Raw genomic sequence first — 20,685 nt, 5'->3', positions numbered from 1 at the left:
TGATCATTTTAAAAGTCTGTATTCTTCTCTCTTTTTATGGCACCCTCATCTAAATCTTTCATCATGTTATAGTACTCTCCTTTCATTTCCTCTAGTTCTATCGCTTCTCATTTCATCTTTCTTGCTCCTCATTGATTCTTTGATTCTGTCACTTCTTTTCTTTGTTATTAGCACAAAAACTGCTATGGCTACTGAAACGATTGGCATTAATATTTTTCCTAATAAACGACTTCCAAAAGTAGAAAACTATTTACCTATAGAGGAGAAACTCTTACCCAAGTCTCTCCAAACACGGTTAACCTCTAGTTGGGTCAAATCTTCATATAAATTTCTTATATTCCCTATATACCCCTCAATTCTTTACTCTTATCAGGGATGTATGTGCAGCAATGTTGGACTTTCAACATACCACATACGCCACCATCCTTTGCCAATAAGATATCAAGGGCAAGTCGATTTTGCAAAACCGTTGATCTGATTGCAACCATTTCCATGTCATTCATAAAGAACCCACCAGTAGTGTCTGTTGGTAAATGATCAACCACTGTGGACAGTTTTCGAATTTTGTGTGAATTCAGAACGACTCCAACTGAGGGTATCAGTGCACCAAAAATATCACCTACTATTTCTGACAAACTTGCTCTTTTGTTACATGTTAGTCCTTGCTTTACATCGTTCAAATTGTGGCTTTTTCGGTTCATGTGTTAGACCTTCGGGAAGACAATAGCAAAATAACAACCACCATACCAATGTGCAGGCAACATATAATATGCTTTCTTGCCACACATGTAATAGACTTCTGTAAAACAGGATCAGTTCCACCTTTCAATCCCCAACCCCCAGTCGTTTAGAAGGTATGCTCACAATTATTAGAACCAATGAAATAATTATTTTAGTTAGGTTTTGTTCTAAGCAAACATATTTTCCTTTTCTGAGACCAGTCCAGGTACATTGGAGCATATGCCTCGCCTTTCTCATAATCTCCTTCTCTGAAATTCCATGGTGGTACCCGTGACTTTTGTTCAGCAGCTATCCTTTGGAAACTTTCTCTCCTTTCTTCTACCATGTCTATAAAAATCTTTTCTTCAACTCGCAAACTACCGGTTAAGTTGTTTTTATAAGCATATTCTATATCTAAAGTTTTAGTCATATGGAAGAATTTTCCAATATATCGTGCATTCTTATCACTTAAAACCTTACTTAACTCTTTCATAACAGGTATTTCTGAAAATATGAAATCTATATTGGAGAATTAATATTCGAGCTTCCCCATCACATAAAACAGACTTGTAAGTATACTGCGAGATGCACCATAGGTTAAAGGGAAGTGGTGATAGGTCACCCCCTCTGAGACAGATGAAGGTAATTGCATGCACACATAACAATCACTCACATTCATTGTATAAATAAACTCATAGAGTAAAACATTTAGAAAGAAATCACTTATTGATTTATCATGATGGAGAACACTCCCATCAAAATGTCCTACATTAGTGTTTGGAGTTTCATTAGTGACAGCATTCATTCTTTCACCAGTTATATCATTAGTATTGTTTATTTTATCAGTTACCATTCGAATGGGTACAAGGACAGATAATAATAACCACATGAGGATAAATTGGAAGACACTACATAAGCAAGCTTTAATACATCTTTGTTTTAGATTTTGGAACTTCAGTCACTTCTGCATTTGCCATTGTGTATTTCTAAATTAAAAAAAATCTACTTACACCTAAAAATCTACTTAAACCTACAAACATGTATATCTAAATAGTAGTGTAATCCTACACTCCAAGGCTTTTCTCATTTACACCTTTCTTTTATTTCTTTTCTTTAGGTTTTTCAGAGTCTCTTAATCTTCGTTTCTTTTCGTCAGCAAGGTTGCAGCTTAATTTGTCACAGTTCTCTTAAGGAGGTCTTAGTTTGCTTTCATCAACTTGCTCAGTATCAAAATTGTCTTTTTCTTCGCTTGGATCTGAGCTTTCAATTTATTCTAAAATGATGTAAGTCCATTTAGGTGCTCTATGGGGCATATTACCAACAACTAGCGATAATTATCGCTATGTTGGCCTAGCGGCAATATATTTATCGCCGAGCTGCGGCGATTTTTATCGCTTAGGAACCTTGCTATTATCAAGGTTTATTTCCTAAGTGATAAAAATCGGCCGAAATGCATGAATATCGCTGAAAAGTCTGCGATATTCACGCATTACCGAGCTAATGCTCTTAGCCATGTTATCCACCTACCATTGGATAACATTGCTAAGAACTGCTCAGGGGCAGGAGTTAGCTTTTGGAGATATTCGCTCTTAGCGCGAATATCTCAAAAAGTTGGTAATAGGAGATAGCGATGTTAGCGACTGTTTCCAGTCGCTAACATCTTGGCATGCCCACTTTGCATGTCACCAAGATGGTCGCTATCTCCTACTAGCTGTCGCTAACTGGTGTTAGCGACAGCTAGGTAATAGGGAGATAATTTTATCTCCGCTTTCTTGGCTTTTAAAGCCAAAAAAGCGGAGATAAACCCCCTTGATAATATGCCCCTATATTTTCTACTTGGAATTCTTACTCTTCACGTTTTTCATACTAATTCTTCTCCTGACTCTTCTGGTTCTGTTTGACTTAAGACCTCATTACTTTGTTCTGGTCTTTTTCTCAATCTTCTTTTTATAAGAGTGTACTTTAGTATTTTCACTCCACTTGGTTTCTTTGCTTTTATTACTTTTTCTCCTTCTGTTTCTGGCTCACATGTTCTTTTATTTGACCTCTCTTCAACCTGTTCTTCTTCCTGATTCTCAGCTTCTTCTGTTTCTGGCTCAACTGGGAATTCACTCTCTTCTGGTTCAGCAGGGAATTCACGTTTTTCTGGCTCAACAGCAGTCTTTTGAATCCTAGATTCTGGTGCCCACTTTATTTGACTTGCGCATAGCTGTTCACCACCTGTTCGTCTGAATCTGTCACTCTAGATTCATAAGCTTCACACACTTCAGCCACTTGTTTTTGACTTTGCTTTACCAGTTGTTGCTCTTTTGGTCTTTCAAGTTGATCTATGGTTCTTCTGGTATAGTTCACATGAATCCAATTTGGCAAGCCAGCACACTTCACTGTCGTTGTCGTCACCAGTATTATTTGATAAGGTCTGTGCCACCTGGGTACTAAACACGATTTTCTTACGTGCTTCTTGATGAGAACCCATTCACCAGGACTCAGATCATGAGCTTGATTTTGATGTATTGTTGTGGCATCTTCTCCAACCTGGTGAGACACAGAATGTACCAGTTCAGCCAATCCTCTGCAATAGTCAAGTATCAGATCATCAGATATGCTCATCAGTTTGTTTGCTGGTATATATGCTTGTCTCATTGCTCTTCCCGTGAGAATTTCATGGGGACTCAATACTATCTTTTTGTCGGGAATTATTCTAAGACTCATCAGCAAAAGGGGCAAAGCGTCAGGCCATTTCAGTGATGTGGATGCACACATCTTCCCTAACTTGGATTTTATAGTGGCATTGATTTGTTCAACTACTCCAGATGCTTCAGGTCGATAGGCACAATGCAGCTTTTGCTCAATTTTAAATGCTGCACAAATCAGCCGGATTATCTCATTGTTAAAGTGGGTTCCTATCTGTCTCTAAACTGACTGGAATTCTGAATCTAGGAATTAGTTCTCTCAACAGTAGTTTAGCTACAGTTAAACTGTAATTTCTTCCCAGCGAGAGAACAAACAGACAATGACTAACACATACTTCAGCCCATTACATGAGGGAAATTCGATGAAGTCCTGTTGAAGTCGGGTAAATGGACCTCCTGCTATTCCAATTCGTACCCAACTAATAACTATCTTTCTGCCTGGATTCTGCTGCTGACAGGTAATGCACCTCTGACAAAGGCTTTCTGCAGTGACCCTGAACTTTGGGTTATACCATGACTGCTTGAAGAGTTTGATCATTGCATCTCTTTCAATGTGTGCAGCTCCAATCAATAAATCAATCATAGCATTTGTAAAGCGCACTACATACCCGTGAGGGTCTCAAGGCGCTAGGGGGTGGGGGAACACTGCTACTGTTCGAAGAGCCAGCCTTTGAGGAGTCTCTTGAAGGTCAGGAGGTCTTCGGTCTGCCGTAGGTGGATGGGGAGTGTGTTCCACGTCTTGGCAGCGAGGTGGGAGAATGATCTGCTGCCGGCGGTCACTCTTCGGATGCGGGGGACGGTGGTGAGGGTGCGGTCTGAGGAGCAGAGCTGGCGGGCGGGGGTGTAGCGGTTGAGTCGGCTGTTGAGGTACACTGGTCCGGTGACATGGAGTGCCTTGTGTGCATGGGTGAGGAGCTTGAATCTTGTTATTGGGGAGCCAGTGCAGGTCCTTCAGGTGGGGTGCAATGTGGCTGTGGCGGGGTATGTCGAGGATCAGGCATGCAGAGGCGTTCTGGATGCGTTGGAGTCGTTTCAGGAGTTTGGCCGGGGCTCCTGCATAGAGTACATTGCCGTAGTCCAGTCTATGGCTGATGAGGGCCTGGGTGACCTTCCTTCTAGTTAAGGTGGGGATCCACTTGAAGATCCCGCAAAGTATGCGAAGGGTATTGAAGCAGGAGGAGGAGATGGCATTGACCTGCTTAGTCATGGAGAGTGTGGAGTCGAGGATGACCCCTAGGTTTCGTGCATGGTTGGTGGGTGTGGGGGTTGCTCCTAGTGCCGTCGGCCACCAGGAGTCGTCCCAGGCCGAGGGGGAGGAACCGAGGATGAGGAGCTCCATCCGAGTTCAGCTTCAGTCAGCTGGTCCTCATCTAGTCTGTGACTGCCTTCAGTCCGTCGTGGAGGTTGGTTTTGGCGGTCTGGGGGTTCTTGGTGAGCGAGAGGATAAGCTGGGTGTAGTCGGCGTAGGAGATGATGTTTATGACGTGCTGTCAGACAATGTGGGCGAGCGGGGCCATGTAGACGTTGAAAAACGTTGGGCTGAGGGATGAGCCTTGGGGTACGCCGCAGATGATCTCGGTGGCTTTGGAGCGGAAGGGGGTGAGGCGGACACTCTGGGTTCTCCTGGTGAGGAAGGAGGTGGTCCAGTCCAGGGTCTTATCTTGGATTCCGGCATCGTGGAGGCGTGCTCTTAGTGTGCGGAGGCAGACTGTGTCAAAAGCGGCTGACAGGTCCAGGAGGATGAGGGCCGCGGTTTCTCCATTGTCGAGAAGGATCCTGATGTCGTCGGTGGCGGCGATGAGGGCAGTTTCGGTGCTGTGGTTGCTGCGTAGCCCGGGCTGGGATGGGTCCAGGACGTTGTTCTCTTAAAGGAAGCTGGTCAGTTGTTTGTTGGCGGCTTTTTCGATGACCTTTACCCAGTAACGGGAGCAGGGAGATGGGTCGGAAGTTCTTGAGATCCTTGGGGTCCGCCTTGCGTTTCTTTAGTAGGGCGTTGATCTCCGCGTTCTTCCAGCTCTCCGGAAAGGTCGCTGTCTCGAAGGAGATGTTGATGGTTTTCCGGAGGTGGGGTGCGATGGTGCTGCTGGCTTTGTTGAAGATGTGGTGTGGGCAGGGGTCTACCGGGGATCCGGAGTGGACGGTGTTCATGATCTTGATGGTGTTGTCGTCGTTGATGTTGGTCCAGGCCAGCAGGCGGTTGGTGTGGGCGGTGGTTGTGGGAGCTGGGGTGTCAGGGGTTGCCGGGGTGGTGGCGGCATCGAAGCTCTCATGGATGTAAGGTGGCCAGTGAGTCGCACAGGTCTTGTGATGTCAGGATTTCATTGGTGTTGGAGCTGGGGTTGGAGAGTTCTTTTACGATGCTGAAGAGTTCTTTGCTATTGTGTGCGTTGTTGAATATACGGCCTCTGAAGGCGGTCCTTTTGGCGGACCTGATGAGCTTGTGGTGTCGGCGGGAGGCATTCCTGTGGGCTGTGTAGCTTTCCAGTGTTCTTTCGCGGTTCCAGATTGTTTATAGTTTTCGGCAGCTTCGCTTGGAAGCTTCGCTTGGAGGCCTGGAAGTCTTTGGTGAACCAGTTGGCTCTCTTGCTGGTGTGGGTGTTGAGGGGCTTCCTGAGCGGGGCAAGGGTGTTGGTGCAGTCGTTAATCCATTGTCTGAGGCTGCGGGCTGCGGTGTCGGAGTTGGTCGGGTCGGCGGGTGGGCTCTGGGTGAGGGCAGTGGTTAGCTGGTCCTCGGTGATCTTGCCCCAGCTGCGGCACAGCATCTGCTGGGTGCGGTGGTGTGTTTCTGGAAGGTGAAGCGGATGCGGCGGTGGTCGGTCCAGTGGAGTTCAGGTTGCGGTCGAATGAGACGTGGGTGCTTGCTGAGAAGATGGGATCAAGCGTGTGGCCGGCGGAGTGAGTGGGTGTTGTGACGAGTTATCTGAGTCCGAGGTTGCCGAGGTTGTCAATCAGGGTGGAGGAGTTGGCTTTGTTGTTGTTCTCGAGGCGGAAGTTCAGGTCCCTGAGGAGGATATAGTCCGTGGAAGCGAGGGCGTGTGATGTAAATGTAAATGTTTTTGTACTTGTATAGCGCACAGCTACCCGCAGTGGGTTTCCCGGCGCTTGTACGAATACCGCAAGGGAACCCTTCCTGGCTTTCCCTGTGAAGTGTCCACTCCTGGGCACCCCCATGGTGCAGACCAGGCATCCCTCGCGTTGCGGGGGCCGTTGTGGAGACTAAGCAAGCTATTGCCCAGAGTTGCAGCGCGGGACTCATGATCAGACTAGGCACTGAGGCGAGAATATCCGGTCAGGGGAATTAATGAGCCCGAGACCCGCCGAGGCGGGAATCGAACCCTGGTCCCTGGCCAGAGCTCTGCATCGAGGTCTGACTGCTCTAACCATTGAGCCACACTTCTCCAGCTGGTGAGCTGGTGAAGTCAGTGATGGAGTCGCTGAACTGCGGTCGGGGCCCGGGGGGTCTGTAGATGAGGGTGCCTCTGAGGGTGGTGTTGGGGTCATTGTGGATCTGGAAGTGCAGGTGTTCGTCGTTGCTGAGGGTGTCGACGGTGCGTGTTGAGATTTTGAGACTGTCCCTGTGGACCCTGGCCATATGAGAAAGTAAGGAATCTGGTAAAACTGGTCTTCATCATAATAGACCCACAATTCGTCCTCTGCTCTCTTTCTACAGCCTGAATTACTCCAGATTTTCTTTTCCTCATCACTTGTCTCTTCTTGCATCAGCCTAACTTCATCCCAAGTTTCCAATGTGGTTGTAAACAGAAGATGGCATTTGGTATTTCCCCTTTCAATTGACCTGTTTAAAACCATTGTATTTTGTGCACAGAACCACGCTATCTGATCCGCCTATCTGTTGCCCTTTGTCAAATAATCGTCTCCTGGTTTATGTGCAGTACATTTGACCACTTCAATTCTTTTGGACAATTGCAAAGCTTCCAATAGTTCTTTTACAGTTTTACCATTTCTAATAGGGGAACCTGAGGAAGTCAAAAATCCCCTCTGCATCCATAGCTGACCAAAATCATGGACAATTCCAAATCCGTATTGGCTGTCTATATATATTGTTACTTTCAGGCCTTCGGTAATTTTGCATGCTCTAATCAGAGTTACTAGCTCAGCTATTTGGGGGGATTTTACTCCTTTTAGGAAGGATGCTTCAAGAACTCCCTCTATGGTGCAAACAGCATAGGCAGTGCATATTTCACCTTGTTCGTTTCTCAACATGACCTGTCAACAAATATTTTACAATCTGATTCTTCTGAATGGACTATCTTCTATATATTTTGCCCCTGGATTCAAGCAAGCCTGGCTGAAGACGGCTGAAATGCCCGAAACCGGTCCTAGGAAGCTTGTTTCCGGTCCAGGGAAGACATGGCTTGGCAGTTCGGGCTGGACTGTTCCCATGAGGCAAAGGGTCAGACTGATTTGCATATGGCCATGTCTGAACTGGGGTGGCAGAGTGGGCTAAAGAACGGTGATGGATTAAACCCAGATCTGTTGACTGGGTGTGAGTGTTTGATTGGTTCAGATGCTCCGTACATCACCACCCCCTTTTGTACCGCTTGGTTCGCCATAAATTGGCAGGGTATGCTCAGACGTGTGTCCCTTGTTCACTTTGCCACTGGATTCAAGCAAGCCTGGCTGAAGACGGCTGAAATGCCAGAAACAGGTCCTAGGAAGCTTGTTTCCAGTCCAGGGAAGGCATGGCTTGGCAGTTCGGGCTGGACTGTTCCCATAAGGCACAGGGTCTGACTGATTTGCATATGGCCATGTCTGAATTGGGGTGGCTGAGTGGGCTAAAGAACGGTGATGTATTAAACCCAGATCTGTTGACTGGGTGTGAGTGTTTGATTGGTTCAGATGCTCCGTCCATCACCACCCCCTTTTGTACCGCTTTGTTCGCCATAAGTAGGCAGGGTATGCTCAGACGTGAGTCCCTTGCTCACTATGCCACTGGATTCAAGCAAGCCTGGCTGAAGATGGCTGAAATGCCAGAAACCAGTCCTAGGAAGCTTGTTTCCGGTCCAGGGAAGGCATGGCATGGCAGTTCGGGCTGGACTGTTCCCATGAGGCACAGGGTCAGACTGATTTGCATATGGACATGTCTGAACTGGGGTGGCAGAGTGGGCTAAAGAACGGTGATGGATTAAACCCAGATTTGTTGACTGGGTATGAGTGTTTGATTGGTTCAGATGCTCCGTCCATCACCACCCCCTTTTGTACCACTTTGTTCGCCATAAGTTGGCAGGGTATGCTCAGACGTGAGTCCCTTGCTCACTTTGCCACTGGATTCCAGCAAGCCTGGCTGAAGACGGCTGAAATGCAAGAAACCGGACCTAGGAAGCTTGCTTCCGGTCCAGGGAAGGCATGGCTTGGCAGTCCGAGCTGGACTGTTCCCATGAGGCACAGGGTCAGACTGATTTGCATATGGCCATGTCTGAACTGGGGTGGCAGAGTGGGCTAAAGAACGGTGATGGATTAAACCCACATCTGTTGACTGGGTGTGAGTGTTTGATTGGTGCAGATGCTCCGTCCATCACTACCCCCTTTTGTACCTCTTTGTTCGCCATAAGTTGGCAGGGTATGCTCAGCGTGAGTCCCTTGCTCACTTTGCCACTGGATTCAAGCAATCCTGGCTGAAGACGGCTGAAATGCCAGAAACCGGTTTTAGGAAGCTTGTTTCCGGTCCAGGGAAGGCATGGCTTGGCAGTTCGGGCTGGACTGTTCCCATGAGGCACAGGGTCAGACTGATTTGCATATGGCCATGTCTGAACTGGGGTGGCAGAGTGGGCCTAAGAACGGTGATGGATTAAACCCAGATGCTCCATCCATCACCACCCCCTTTTGTACCGCTATCTTCTATATCTGGCCTAGGTTTGGTGCATAATTCTGTCACATCTAGACAATCATGATCCGCTTCCTCTCTCACTTCCTCACTTCCTCACAATGAGAACTTGGCAATAGAGTTGCCAGATTCACAGTAGTGCACCTTCCCACAGTCACATTTTCAGCACACAGAATCACTCTCTCACACCCGACTAGAGGTTAAATGTTGGGTTCTGGTACGAGTCAAAAGTATCTTGCAAGAATGTGGCACATATACCTAGACTGGATATCCCATCACAATCGGTTCACTTTGTTCAAGACTCACACAAGTGGCAGCTACTGCTTTCAAACGTCCTGGTAATGCTGCAGCCACTGAATCCAAAATAGCTGTAAAATATGCTACTGGACGTCGTATCATTCCATGTTGCTGAGTTAGGACTGAAAGTGCACATCCATCTCTCTCACAACAGTACAAAGTGAATTCTTTTGTATAATCTGGCATTCCCAATACAGGTGCTCGACAAAGACTGCTTCTCAGTTTTGTGAAAGCTTCCATACTCTCATCATCCAAAACAATTGGATCTTTCACATCCTTTTTAGTCAACCTTTGTAAAGGTTTTGCAATCAGTGGAAAACCACTGATCCATTGTCAACAGTATCCAATCATTCCCAATAACATTTGTACTTCTTTCTGAGTTTTAGGTGGACTCATCTCCTTGAACACATTGATTTTTTCTGGAGTCACTTTTCTCGCTCCCTTTTCTATTCTGTGTCCTAGGTACTGTTTCTTGTTCACAAAATTTTAATTTTGCTGGGGACACTTTCTGTCCTTGCTAAGTGGTTTAATGGGGCAACTGTGTCTGTCACACATGCCTCTCGAGTCTTTGATGCCACTAGTAGGTCATCAATGTATTGAACCAAAACGAAATTACCAAGATATTTTTTCAAAATCTGATTAAAGATCAAGTGTACCCTTGAGGAACTTGGCACCATGCCAAGATACGGTCTCCGAACCGGAAAGCAAATAAATACTGGCTTTCTGGATACAAAGGAATTGAGAAAAATGCTTGGCACAAATCAATCAGTGTGTACCATTCAGCATCACAAGGAATTTGATAAAGGATCACTGCTGGATTTGGTACTACAGGACAACATGGGACTACAATTTTATTAATTTTACGCAAATCCTGCACTATCCCATATTTTCCACTAGGCTTTTTGATACCTATGATAGGCAATTTACAAGGACTGCTCAGAATTTCTTTCAGAATTGTTCAATTATTTGATCAATCACAGGAGCAACTCCCGCAATTACTTCTGGACTCATTTTGTACTGAAGTGTGTTCGAATATGCAGCATCATCCTTCACTAGTACTTGAATCGGGTCTACATTTGCCATTAAGCCAATTTCCTTTCCTGTGAAATCCCACACATCATATCGTACTGTATCCTTTAACTCATCTGGTAGATTCTCCTTTGTGAGAAGTAAGAACAACTCATCCACTTCTGTCCCTTGCTTTGCTAGCATCATCATTTTAAAACCAACATCTTCATCAGGGGTCTGAAATGCAATACCATCCCGAGCACAATAGATGGTGTAGTTCATTTTCCACAATAAATCCCTACCTAAGAGTTATACTGGACTAGAGTCACATATACAAACTGATGCATATCTCTGAATTTTCCAATATGAACTTCTATTGGGTTTGTGACTGCCGTTCTGATATGCTTATTCAAGACTCCTACAACTTGGATAGTTTCACCCGAGGGGGTAGGTTTAGAATTTCTGCTGCTCTCACAGGAGTACGGGTAGCACCAGTATCCACTAGGAATGTAATATCATTACCTTCCACTTTTTCATCAACAAATGGACCTGACTGATCTACCGCCAAAGATGCGCCAAGTACGCACTTTTTCTCCCCCCTCAGGCACCGTCATTGAGATGAGTCTGAATCACTCCCATTGCACGGCACCCAATACTGCAGAACCACACCTAGATTCTTACCAATCTGGTCACCTCCATGATATCCACCACTCGTACTGTAACTCTGCAGTTAAGCATTCACATTATTTGGCATTGGAGCTTGTGGCACCTGCTACTGATTTACACCCACCTCATTCTGCATCTGTGGAATTAAATTTTGATTTGCCCCGTTACTCTTTTTAGTAGATCTACAATCATTCTTCCAATGTCCATGCTTCCGCAGACATGACAAGGAAATTTCTTCATAGCTTCCTCTCTGCTCATTTTACTTTTACCTCTTCCTCCTCGGGATACCTGACCACTCTGATTCTGACTATTCGTCTGACCACCTATTTGATTATTACTGTTTTCTTGTTTCTCTGCTACCTTCACTTGCACCCACATCATTTTCTCCTTTAAAAACCTACAACAATGTTTCGTAGTATGCATGCACTGATTCTTTTAGTTCTTGGGTCATTCTGTCAATCTTAACCCAATCTGGTTCTTTCAAGTAGATTATCCCCTTTAAGTAAGTCATTACCTGATTATACTTTTTCATTACTTCCTCTGATGGTGCACCTTTTTTAGGATCCCTAGGGTGTTCCTCCTTTGGCCAATCAACAGTAATCTTACATTCTGTCCATTAATATGTTGGAACAACAATATCAAACAACCCATCTAAATCCTTAAACAAAACCTTTCATACCTTTTTCAAACCTATCTACCTGCTTATACTATTCAACCGTGAAAGACAATATATCCTGTCTTGTCCAAGGGACATGCACATAACCACCACCTGGAACTTCTCCCATTGGGCACACCCTTTTGACTTGCTCTGTTTCTTTCAGTGCAAACATAGATGCTCTGTTGTTAGCTGCTTCTTCTTTCTTCCTTGACCATCTATTTTTCCAATGATCTACATCACCCCATTTCTTCAAAATATTCATTATTTCTTTTATCTGCAATCATTTTCCGGACACATTCAGAATATCCAAATCCTTGTCAGTAAAAGCCAATCTGTATTATTTCTGCAATACTTTTGACTTCTCTATGTCTGCTCCATACTCACTAGGAGCTTCAGACATTTTCTCATGTAAATTCTTTGCTCTCCAGGTAATACTCTTACACAAAAAAACAATTCTTCATCTTGGTAAGTGCCTAATCTGTCTGGATTTATGGTACCAAATATAATTTCCTCCAAATCCACTTTCAACTGACTCACATTTATACTCTGTGGTTGAGGTTTTGGCTTAGTCATTTCCTTTATCCAATTATTTAGTTCTTCAGGTGACGGACCTGCTGAACTCCCTGCTACTGGAGTAACATTCGGCCCTATTCTCCTTGGGTCTAATTGTATACCTCTTTGAGGGGGTCTCCGTTATCAAGAAACGAACCGGAAGATCTAACAAGGTATTATTCGCATTTGCCTGTCCATCTTCATTCGTACCACTCCTGATACTACTTCCTGGAACAGCCAATGCATGGACTTTGGATACATTCTGTCTTTCTCCATAAAACTGAACTACAGGAACAATTGACGGTACCGTCAATGCTTCTGCACTCAGACTCCCCTGATTCAATTTCCGGACCTGTTCCAATCTGGCCTCATTCTACAGATTTGCTTCATTTTCCCTCACTACTTTCGCTATTTCTGAAACTTGTGGAGTTAATGGAGTTCCCATTTGTGGTGCACTTGGAGTCACCCCCCTGAAATTCTCTTCATAAGGCGGAGGTCTTTTGTTCATAATGACCTCTATCAATTCATCATCATCAGAATCATTCATTTCACACCCTACACTTGGAGTTTCTATATTGTTCTTTTTCTCTTTACATTTGCCTCCAGTTTACTCATCAACTGTTAACACTGGGTACAATCCTTCCGTTACCACAGCTCTCCTTCATCTCTTCAGCTTTTCTTCCCTAGTCTCAAATGGGTATCTAAACATCAGACTCCTGTAAGCTTTGTTACCTATTTTGTACTTTTTTCTTTAAAATGCCTCCACTTCCCATTCTTCCAATGCTTCGTATTGCGTCAATCTAGGATTCTGAACTAATGAGTTAATTCCGTTTCTCAAATTCTGCAATATCCTTACATTAAATGTACCATGCTGTGGAAAAAATAGAACACCATTGTCTTTCGTATACTCCATCTAGTTCTCCAACCACATACACGTATGATATCCTCTCTCTAACAAAAAAGAAGAAGCAGGCGTTTTCAGAGGTGGATTCGAAATTCCGTTTCTAGTCACAAATGGTTTGTTCTTTTTAAAGAAATTCTATATTTTCTGCATTTACATCATTTTCGGATTTCTTCCACTAATGGGTCTTATCATAAATAAACAAAACAACCTTTCCGTAATTCCATTTATTGTATTGGTCGACTCTCTTTCTATACTAGCGCGACTCACACCAACCCTCCGATCACAGCTATCTACCTATTTGTTATCTCGACCAATACCAGCGCGGTTCACACCAACTAATCAATCACAGCTCAGTATACGCCCTCAGTCTGAACAATGCCAGCGCGGCTCTTCCTGATGTCAGTATTTACTCCTTCTACTGACCCTCCCTTAACAAAATATTACAGCAATATTTTTCTGAGTTTTTCTTAAATCAAAATCAGTTAGTAACAACACAAGACAATGCTCCACTAAATAAAGAGATAGTCTTCACCATTTTAAGAAGATTTCCTTACACTGTAAGTAACAAGCATTTGCAATGCAATAGGCCTCGCATTTGCAAGAGTTTAAGCTATTGGCATTGTAAATGACAGTGCCTTTTATTTATCTGTTTTGCTAATTAACACATAAATAGAAGGCATTGTCATTTACAATGCCAATCGCTCAAACACTTGTAAATGCGAGACCTATTCAAAGAAGCGGCCTCCGTTGACCCGGCTGCTGTGAAAGTTCAAGTGTGCATGGTGCGCTGAATGTTGCAGGAAAGCATGCCGTGCCTGCAGTAGGAGAAACTCATTAACGAAAACAGTGCTCACAACTAAAAAAATGAGGCAAAAGCAGGAGAGAGCAATGTAGCAACACAGGAGAGCTGGGTAATCTGAAACTTTACAGCTATTGTATATTCTGCAACGTTCGGAGTTTGAGAATTATGGTATAGTCCAATGAACAAAACATGTACGCAATTGTTAACAAAGCAATTTGGGTATAGCGATGTATATGAGCGGAAGTGACTGGCTACACCTTAACTATAGTGTCACTTAAGAAGCTGGCAGCCCTCTGCTTAAAAGGTGTTCACACATGCAACATGTTTTAACCAAAGTATATGGGGATGTGTCAGGAAACCACATAGTGAACAAATCATGTAATATTTGGTTTGTTAAAAGCAATTTCAGGTAATACATTGATCAAATATAGCACCTTTACTATCCTTACTAATGCAATACTTTAGATGGTGTAATTTCATTGATGAAGTTGCCCAGAATTCGTTAAAAAATATTTGTCCCGTAACGCAGGTCGTTCTGTATGGCCAATCCTCGGCATGTTTCACCTCAAGATGGTGCTGCACCTTTCTTTTTAAACCTGTCCTGTTTCCTGCTCTCCTACCGTCAGCATAGGCGGGACAGCTGACTGTGCGGGGTATGCAGGGATATCTCTATGCGTGATCATCTACACAAACAGCTTCACATTCACAGGAGCCATGGTGAGCTCGTTCTGTGGTGGGTTATATGTTTACAGCAACAGCATTGTTTCAGAGGAGCATCAAACAATTTTGCGAAGATTACTGTTTGAACGCAGCAGCCTATTCAACATATCTTCACAAAAGCCATCAGATCTGTAATGACTGTAGCAGCCCAGGAATGCCATGATAAGCAATTAGCAGCATTTAAGGTGGAAGCGGGGAAAAGCAACTAATAAAAGCACAGACAAAACGCCTACCATTAATTTAAAAAAACAGCGTCCCACAAGTGGTGTGCGCACACTGTAAGGAAACAAGCTTACTTTAAGTAGAGCTATCCTATTAATGGAACTGTGGGGACAATGATATAGTTAACTTCAGTATTGGGGAACTCGAGATCACTTGCTGGGTGGGAGGGGTTAGAGGGCAAGTCTCACCTAGGAGTGGTTCACTCAGTCCTTGGTATTAATTTTGCTATGCTCGAGGTAGATAATCCTGGCCAAACCATCTATCTGAGGGCAAACCTGCAATCTGGTGTGCCAGGCATGTGCGTGACCCACGGCCGAAAGCGGCGATGGTCTTCTCTCAGTAGGGCTGCCTTTCCAGAATCTGCCCATTGTAGTAAGTCAGAGCGCCCGCGGGTGAGGTTAGGTCCTTGGAGGTATCTGCAGATGGGGAAAATGTTGGATTTGGAGCCATGACGATGCCATTACAATGCCAGTGTAATCTTGTCATAACGACAGTGATGAATGTCACGACAATGCCTGGCTTTACCACAAAAACAAACAACAATATTACTCAACCCTCTCGTCTTCTCCATAAAACGTATGTCACCGTAGTGGTGCCCGCCTACATAAAACATATGCATGAAGTGGGCGCCATGATAATATGAAGAAACGAGCCCAGAATCATGCGGTGCTAAGTCAGGAAGAGACATTAAGGGGACGGAGTGCAGCGCAGCAGTACTGTAAAGCTGTCATAGGAGTACACGTCATAGGCCTGCCTCTGTTACCCTATCTCGATACACACCAGCGTGCACCCTGAGAGCCGCAGTGCACCCTTGCATCCACACTGAATTCACCCAGCACCCCCTGCAAGCGCCAGGACGTCAGCCTGCAAGGCGCTAGCACGGGAGCTAAGTCACATGCAACCATGGGTCACACACGCCCCCCAAGAGCACACATCTCACAGTAAAGTAACCAGTGTACATGTCACCAGCATTCTAACACACAAAGTAAATAACCCCAACTTACATTCTAACTATTACATCATGACCTGTCATTTCAATTCACTGGCTAAAACAACTGCACATTGATTCCGTCCACACCCGTGCGCCGTGAGTGACAGTCCATATCTGTCGTGCGAGCAGCTCACACTGACCGTTACAAAAATGTAACTACACCCGTTAGCTGAGAGTGACCACCCCAGTTTTACTACAGCAGCATCACACGCGTGTGCATCATGGAATTCACATTGAGCGCTCGTGCTTTTTGATACCGATTGGCACTAGGAGAAAACGCATGTGCTTGCTGAAGGCGATGTGGATGTATCGGGGAAACAGCACAGTACCTTCCCCAAAGCACAGCAGGCTCCCTGGCACCAAGCCCAAACCTTGCACAGTTAGATGCCACACCCTTCCTTCCAACTCAGGAGCGGGCCCAGAAGCAGCTCCCTTTAGTACCGTGCAATATCACAACAGTAACACAGCATTTAATCTATCCGAAGGTCCCTTAGCCCTCACCCATCCCAACTAATGCCAATCAAAGTACATTGTTGCAGTGCAGAGAGGGGAGATAAGACACGGACAGCGGGCGGGAACGAGGACACGGACAGCGGGAGGGGAGTGGGAACGAGGACACGGACAGCGGGCAGGATGGGGCGGGAACGAGGACACGGACAGCGGGCAGGAGGGGAGCGGGAACAAAGACACGGACAGTGGGCGGGAGGGGGGTGGGAATGAGGACATGGACAGAGGGTGGGAGGGGGGTGGGAACGAGGACACGGACAGCGGGAGGGTGGCAGAACAGGAAACAACTCGGCAGCTAGTGGTGAAGGGCGGTGGAAAATAAAAAAGTAGTCCCTAAATGAGTAGATAACGTAGAGCAGCGGAACTATACTGTAGTTGGTCGGTGCTGCTTCCTGCAAAACGGAAGCAAAAAGGAAATGACATTTCGGACCACCAGCCAATGAATGCGCTACATACAAATAGCAATGCCAGATTTAACCAATAGCAAGCTAAAACACAAATATAAACTCAATGGGTGGAGTTTCACCACTAAAGTACATACAAGAGGTCTTGAATGCTCGACCTAAAAATAACCAGTTATCTCACTTCTCTAACAAGCTCCGGGAGGTCCTGATACTCCTCTAGGGATAAGGTCAAAATTTCACATGAGGACTTTTTGGTGTGAAAAGAGGTCTTGTTACTCTTCTGGGGATAAGGCTAGAGTTTCCGAAGTGGACACTTCGCTATTTTACGCACTCTACTTAAACATGGAATTTCCTTAATATAACACCTACAGCCCTCTGTAGCTTTTAGGTATTATTACAACAGACAACGTACTTTTGCAGTGTGATTTCTTTACCACACTCCTCTTCTGCCTACTTCAGGCTAAATTCCATTTCCCGGGGTTACCTCAGGTATCTCCGTGCCTGTACTTCTAGACAACATAGTACAGGACGCTAACATTTTGTGTCAAGGACATATAATCAATAATCATTGCCAAACTAATCAATAATTAAACCATCCTCTGTTACCAAGAAACTAATCCAGTCTTGTAGTAGTGAGTCTCAGCAAGGCCCCCCAGTGCTAGGGGTTCTCCCTTCTCTGCACAGAGTCATCAGACCACAAAATAGAAGTTGGCACCTAAACTGGAATAGAAAATACAAGACTTATTAAACCTCATGAGGTGGAACTACATTCACACAACACCCGACGGTAGTGTATGAAGTAGCAAACTGAATAGGAAGAGCTTGGTCCTTTTATACCCACACAGGGACTCAAATGAAGGTGGTACAAGTACAGAATGCTGGTTCCAGGTACATATAAGGTCATACAGAAAGTGTTCTGGCAACAAGTGGTAGGTGCTAACAGTTAGCTATTCTGGTGGACACATCCTGACAATTACAGACTATAACAGCTGCAAGCTTAACTGAGCATGTGCGAAGGTGGAAGATGCTAGATATATCTCGTCTCTAGGCAGATTTCAAGAGCAGTTAACAGAAAGGTAGGACAGAGCACATGGCAAGCACATGGCAAACAAAATGGCTGCCAGAAATACAAAATGGATTCCACAAACGGACAAGATAGTCTCTAAATACAAGATGTCTTCTGCTAATGATTAACCTAATCGCTGCTAAATTACAACAGTCTGACACCAATAATTGATTAGGGATCAATACCCAATAATCATCATCACTTCAATTGCCCATACACATTCACCCAGAATCCCTGATGAGCTGGGGCCAATTTATATGTACGTTCGATTCTTTTCTTATAGGTTCCTTTGTGACGTCTTTGGAAACATTTCTGACTTATACATCAACTTTCCTTCCACTTGGACAATGGATCAATTAGTTGAATAGTTGATGGCAATGATAATACTACTAACTAACTATTCAGTCAGCTAAATAATCACAGACTCTTTGTAAAGTTAATAATGAAATTGATCTCAAATGTAAGGTTCATGCTTAACTGCATAATGTTACACAATACAAACAATGAATCTCATGAAGAGAGATATTACATAAGCAAATCCAATGAATACAAACTCATCAAAAGGCAATGAGTTTATGCAAATGAAGGAGTGGATTGATTTAGGAGATAAAAGTTTCAGCAAAATAATATGCGAAACATAATACACCTAATGGAGGGGATAGATGAAGAGACAGTAGTTCATCTAAATAATACATTTCAATACATCATTGACGGAGTGGATAGGTGAGGAGACAAAAGTTTCAGAAAAATAATATGCAAAACATAATACACCTAAATGGAGGGGATAGATGAAGAGACAATAGTTAATCTAAAATACATATCAATAAATCATTGACGGAGTTGATAGGTGAAGAGACAAACGTTTCAGAGGCAAAATACATTTATAAGTAAGTTCGAGAGCGAGTTAGACTAAATACAAACCTAACAGTCTGTAGAAATCCACCCCTCGGCCTAGGTGATGGTGGGAGTTCCCCAAAATAGAATCAGGGAACAAAGATAGGGACAGGAAACAGGACAGGTCAGGAACAGCTAGGCCTCTCTGCAAACCGACGGACAGAGACGCATCTCCCCTCTTCTCTCTTGTCAGCCTAAGCCTAAACCACACCCCTAATGGAACCCCAATTATACCCTAAAACTAACATTGTCATCCCACAATTGTTGCAAACTTTCATAAACTTGCAAAGGAATTGGTGGGCTTGGGAGGCGGCGTTGTCACACCACCATGACTTCGCCTTTAATTCAACTAATTTATTGTTCTACAATGGTTCCCAGGGTATGGGTCTTAGTTCATTCTCACATTTACTACATAAGATACACATTTTTACATTTTCTATTCACAAATAAACATCATCCGCAGAATGCATTTCCGGTCCCATGCCTGGGTGCATCATTTGGCAGTCGCTTGACATTCTGGCCTTCACCCTTCTCTTTTCATCTGTGGTGCACAGCCCGTCTTGTTTTGCCTATCTGACAGAAAGGACTCACTCCTCGAAACTCCCCCTCCCACTTTAGCCAACTTTAGGAAGAAGGCTGCTTCATCCAGCACACTAAAGTAAATGAAAATGAACATTTATTAATTATATGATAATGCACCCTCACTGTTTACCACCCACCTTTTGCACTATTCCCTGTTAACTTACTTCCTAGCATAGCTTGTGGCAAAAGCGGCATTCATTATTATTTTAAAGCAAAATGCAACATGCAATCACTGAAGCACATGCGGCCTATTCATGTAATACTTCTCATATCTTTCAAAGCACAATCGTTATTACTATTTAACTCTTTCGTATATTATTTCATGTTATTTCATACATGTGCAAAAGCAGTTTCCCCTGTGTTTATATCAGGCGTACATTAGTTTACTATTTTTGCTTATTGTTAGTACATATTATGGGGATATTAATCCGACCAGGTTTCTTTTCACGAAACCCTGCTCCATCACTATCTACATTCATTAGTCTTTACAGTTGATCATGCCTCATATTTTTCACATATGCACTCCTGTACATTTCCATGATGAGGCTCTGCCTATTGATATCTAGTTCAACCTCATCCACAGTGAAAAATGGATGGCTTGTGATAACTGATAGATGTAGCCACAGGAGACTACACCTGCTAGTTTTGATGGTGTGAGCTTGGGTGTAAACGTTTGCATGTGCTACTACACCACTAGTTTTGCACTCTGTAATTGTTCTCATAATTAGTGCTGGCACATTTTGATAAATCTGTCCTAGAGCTAACATGGTCGGCGACTAGCTGCCGCCTCCCCCCCAATCCGGCACCCAATACCCAGGAACGTGGACACGAGACGTCTTTACTTTTTGGAAGGCGGGCGCTAGTCGCCCGGCCGTATTTATTAAAGTATGAAATTAAAAAAGGTTTTAATTGCATAATCAACAATTTATACAAAAATTCAGCAGGACATTTAGGTACATAATTCTTAGCAACAAGTTTGAGAGCCTGACTTTAACAAAACTCTAATACATGTTGTTTCCTAACTTAGACTAAACATCCTCATCTAGAATTTTTGTACATTTCTGGCCATATGGCAGGGTCACTACCGGTGTCAGGTCCTACAAGCTGCGCCTCCCCTCTGGATGTGCGCATGCGCAGTGTTACCCCGGGAATTG

This window comes from Lissotriton helveticus, chromosome 2_1 (genome assembly GCF_964261635.1).
Source record: "Lissotriton helveticus chromosome 2_1, aLisHel1.1, whole genome shotgun sequence".
Lineage (NCBI taxonomy): Eukaryota > Metazoa > Chordata > Amphibia > Caudata > Salamandridae > Lissotriton > Lissotriton helveticus.
The sequence above is the reverse complement of the archived record's forward strand: the minus strand, read 5'-3'. Positions refer to the sequence as shown.